Source organism: Podarcis filfolensis, assembly GCF_964270895.1.
Source record: "Podarcis filfolensis genome assembly, chromosome: 6".
Classification (NCBI taxonomy): Eukaryota; Metazoa; Chordata; class Lepidosauria; order Squamata; family Lacertidae; genus Podarcis; species Podarcis filfolensis.
This window is the reverse complement of record NC_139609.1, coordinates 94,893,720-94,898,421: the sequence shown is the minus strand read 5'-3', so window position 1 is coordinate 94,898,421 and position 4,702 is coordinate 94,893,720. Positions and strand designations below refer to the sequence as shown.

The 4,702-nt window shown below is 44.9% G+C and overlaps 1 protein-coding gene across 1 annotated transcript in view; it reads right to left on the bottom strand.

The window, feature by feature from the left end:
* The window catches only part of LOC310764708 (immunoglobulin kappa light chain-like), a 110,695-nt gene that overhangs the window by 76,103 nt on the left and 29,890 nt on the right, over positions 1-4,702 (bottom strand). The gene's annotated exons all lie outside the window — the stretch shown is intronic.

The following is a 4,702-nucleotide window of genomic DNA, read 5'->3' as shown; positions in this document are numbered from 1 at the left end:
TAATATTTGACTGCTTGACTCTTGAGAGCCCCTTCCAATTCCCCAATTCAGTTATTCTGTAGGTGAGCGGGGATTTGAACCCATGTTCCTCTCCAGCCCCGGCCTGACAACTTAACTACTATGATGGCTCAGTCTCTATCCTCCCAGCTCCAGACAAACTCCTTGACCTTTTAAAATACTACATTGATTCTTCCTTTCTTTTATGCTTTTTCACTCTGCTGCTGCCATGTTTTTATTGCAAGGCACTTTTAATATGTCCCCCCTTTCCCCCTCAACGGCTAGCTTATTTTGATTGTTTTCCGCATTTTCCTGTGCTGCCCCAGGGAGCATTGACAGTAAAGGGTGGGTGGGATGCGATATGTCAAGCTGCGAAACGTGCAAGCTATTCGTGGCCCAATTTGCTCGTCTCTCGGCTTTTTTCTGCTTGCTTCTGGTCATCTGGCCAAAGACCTCCGTCGGCGCCACCCTTGGCGCACGGACACACCCTGCGCATCCCCAGGAGGCCGCTGCGCTTTCAATGCAAGTTTTCAGCACCAAAACTTTCTCCACGTCGATTGCGACCCCCGAAAGCAATTTTACCTCGCTCGGTTGTTATTTCCCACGTGGGTTCCCGCAAAACAGTTCGGGCAAAAGAATTGCAATTGCTACTGTACATCCTGACACTCTTGCTCTGGCCAGCAGGTTTCTGTTGGGAAACCTGCGCTAGAGAAAATACCATCTCCTCCTCCGCTACAAATGAGAAACACACTATTCTCCTCCATTTGTCTGTTGCTTTGTGTAGTTCCAGCACTGCCGGAAACACTGAATGGGAAAAGCTGTTGTGCATTGAGGCCCACAAAAGACACCCAGAGAGCTTTGTATTGTTGATTTTTGGGGAGGGCAGGATAACATTAGTTTTCTTCCTCCTTGGGGAAAAACGGTTCATTTTCCACATTTCTGCAGACTTTTTAAAAAAATCACCATCATTGTTGTCTGCTATAGGCACAGCGTGGTATAGTGGGTGTAGCTGGGCTGGGAGAACCTCACAGCTCCCAATCAAGCCACGCAGTTCACTGAGTGACATAATAATAATAATAATAATAATAATAATAATAATAATAATAATTTATTTGTACCCTACCCATCTGGCTGGGCTTCCCTAGCCACTCTGGGCAGCTTCCAACAAAGATTAAAAATACATTAAAATGTCACCCATTAAAAACTTCCCTGAACAGGGCTGCCTTCAGATGTCTTCTAAATGTCATGTAGTTGTTTATCTCTTGGACATCTGATGGGAGGGCATTCCACAGGGAGGGCGCCACCACTGAGAAGGCCCTCTGCCTGGTTCCCTGTAGCTTTGCTTCTCAGCTTCATCTACCTCACAGGGTTGAGGCCAGCCTAACCTCCCTGTGGCCTGGGGTTTCCAAGATGTTTTTATTTGCAGACCATAAGGTCCTCCGTGGGACATACCAGGAGAGGCGGTCCCGTAGGTACAAGGGTCCTAGGCCATATAGGGCTTTAAAGGTTAAAACCAGCACCTTAAACCTGAACCTGTACTCCACTGGAAGCTAGTGCAGCTGGTAAAGCACCGGGTGAATGTGATCCCACGGCCAAGACCCCGTAAGGAGTCTTTCTGCACCCGTTGGAGTTTCTGGGTCAGTCTCAAGGGCAGCCCCATGTAGAGTGAGTTACAATAATCCAGTCTGGAGGTGACCGTCGCGTGGATCACAGTGGCTAGGTCAGGACGAGAGAGGTAAGGAGCCAACTGCTTAGCTTGGCGGAGATGGAAAAATGCCGCCTGTGTTATAGCTGCAATCTGCGCCTCCATGGAAAGGGAGGTGTCGAAGATTACACCCAAACTCTTAACGGACGGTGCTGGCACTAATTGCACCCCCGCAAGAGATGGGAGTTGCCCCCTCAATCCCATATCGTCCCGTCCCAGCCAGAGGACCTCTGTCTTCGAAGGATTTAACTTCAACCGGCTCCCACGTAACCATCCAGCCACAGCTTCCAAGCATCTGGTCAGTGTGTCTGGGGCCGAGTCAGGATGGCCATCCATCAACAGATAGAGTTGGGTGTCATCAGCATACATGATATAAAGGACAATTTTGAAAGCCATAATGTAGCACCCTGCTTGTGGTTAACGCTTAGCTGGAATGAAATATTCAACGCAGCAATAGAGAAATTAAAATAATAATTTATTTGTCAGACAAATAAATGTGAGGCACAGTGGTATATGGTTACCAAGCTCTGGCCTGGCCTCCTGTCATTATGGCCAGCACTTATATTCCCTCAGCTCAGCCCCCTTGCTCCTCCTTTGGCTGCCTCTGTCCAATCAGCCTGGTTAAAATTCCTATTGGCTGTTCGCTAGAACCAATCATAAAAGATACACCCATTTCCTATTACCTTTTATGGGAGACAAAGAGCTATATTTCCTTCTATTTATAATTGGCAAACAGCCATTAACCTCTACAAGGCACCTTAATTACCAGATAACCTTTTGCCCTAGACTAGGCGCCTTAACTAACATTTCATCTTTTGCCCTATTGCCCTATTCACTCCAAAACAGATCTTTTGTTCATCTTCCCACACATTATCAATGAAAGATCTCCTTCTTTGGAGGTCATTAAGCAGAGACTTGACAACCATATGTCAGGAGTGCTCCGATGGCGTCTCTCTGTCTGGCAGGGGTCCGGACCCAATGGCCCTCGTGGTCTATTCCAACTCTTCTATGATTCTATAATTTCTTACTTTCTAAATCCTTTGCATAATTACATTTAAGCCAATATTTCATACATAACATATATAGATTTTTAGAAGCAAAGACCTTTTCTTAAGTAAAAAGGAACTTTATAAAAGCTAGGTTCTCTAAGTTTTCTAAATTCCCTGAAGCTTCAAAGCAGCTTCAAAGAGAGAGAGAGAGGCCTCTTCCCTAGCCAGCTCTGTTTGTATTAGCTCTTGCTTTTTTAACCTTAGGAAGATGTGGCTCAAGTTTAATGGGAGGCACAGTGTTTTTGCAACCTTGATTGATTGTATTCTATCATTTGTATGGTCAGTGTGACCTTTTGCTCCCAGCCTGTTTTATGACCGCAATAAACCAAAGGGGCCTCTGACAAAGACCTTGCCTGCTGGTTTCCCATCTCGAAAGAAACATGTGAATTTAAGCTCATTTTTGGAATACAGGAATCTGATCAAAATATAAGCCTTGATTAAAAATGCAGACTATGATCAGATGCCTCATTCCCCCCTTTCAAGCTCAAGGACCTTCATCCCAAGTGTCCTTGATAGCTTGACCTTCATCATATTCCTGAGGTAAAGCTCTGTATAGGGCCATGATATGAGGTAGAGTTTCATTTGAAATCATCTTGCTAATTGTACTTCTAAAACATGAAATGATACATGGCACCATACACAAAACCATTACTACTACCGTCAAGAAAAACAAGCAAGACAATAGTATCCCTTTGAGTCCTGCGACATTTGGTAACCAGTTGGTGAGCCATCCCATATCCCATCCTTCCCATGTTTGTACTGGGACATGTGCTATATTCTCCATCTTTGTGGCCAACACACGGATCGCCTCACCATTATCAGAAATGTTAAAGCAACAGGCATTCCCTGTCAAGTTCAAGACTCCACATAGGCCTCCCTGCCTGGCAAGTACATAATCCATTCCCATTTTCAGCTGCAAAATGGCGGCTCTACTTTCATCCAACTGTTGTGCAATAAGTCTCAAACTCTGGGCCGTTGCATTGGTTACAAGTTCCACTACTGCTTGCAATCGAATTATTCTGTTTAGATTATAAATAGGATCTCGAGCCCCTTGTATGAGCTCATCAGGATTCCAGGAGGCAGGTTCATAATAGGCTATAATGCGCTCTGGTGGCCAATCATCAGTATCGCTCCAACTTTGGGTACTTCCTCCTGCTATATGAGAAATATCAGCGTTTCTTCGTGTACGCTTGGCCGAACTAGTGGGCATAATCCACATTGGTGGTAATACCCATCCCAGGAAACAAGTCCCACTCCATTTGGAAGGGAGTTTCTTGTATGCCCATTCTCCACATATCCACCACAACCATCGGGTCTGAGGTCTTTGGTACGTGGAGTGCATAAGGCGAAATATCAAAAGGGGCATAGAGCTCACAGTGCAGTATGTTAGATTGCCTTTTTCTGTCATAGTTATGTTCCACACCATTTTCCATGCATGAATAAAAGGAGGTGCACAGGGCAAGGTATTCCGAGTTCGATAGGTAGTACCGTTTGCCCAGGTTTGACTATTCTTAATATAATCCCAAGTATAGTGGCAATGAGAAGAGCCTATCATGGTAGAATCAGCTGCCTCTGATGATTTATGTACACAGAATTCCCCTTGCACAGGTATAACTCGTATTGGTTTAGTTGAGTTCCATCCGGGGAAATTCTGTACTTCTGTTTGGTGTGGCATTTCGCTTACCATACCAATGGCATTTAATGGTATTGGTAATAAGGGCATACCTCCCTCTGAATCATCTGGCCCAAGAGAGCAAACAAGGCAATTGGTCCTATTTGTAACATTGGCTACCATCTCAGCTAAGCCTACCCACATATTGTGGTTTTGACTGAATCCATATTTAGCAAATTTGCTCAAATTCAAGGACCCTTCCCCTTCCCAAGGGATCAGGATTAATAATAAAATCATGTTGATGTCTAGTATATGCATTCCTTCCACAAAAGATTACCT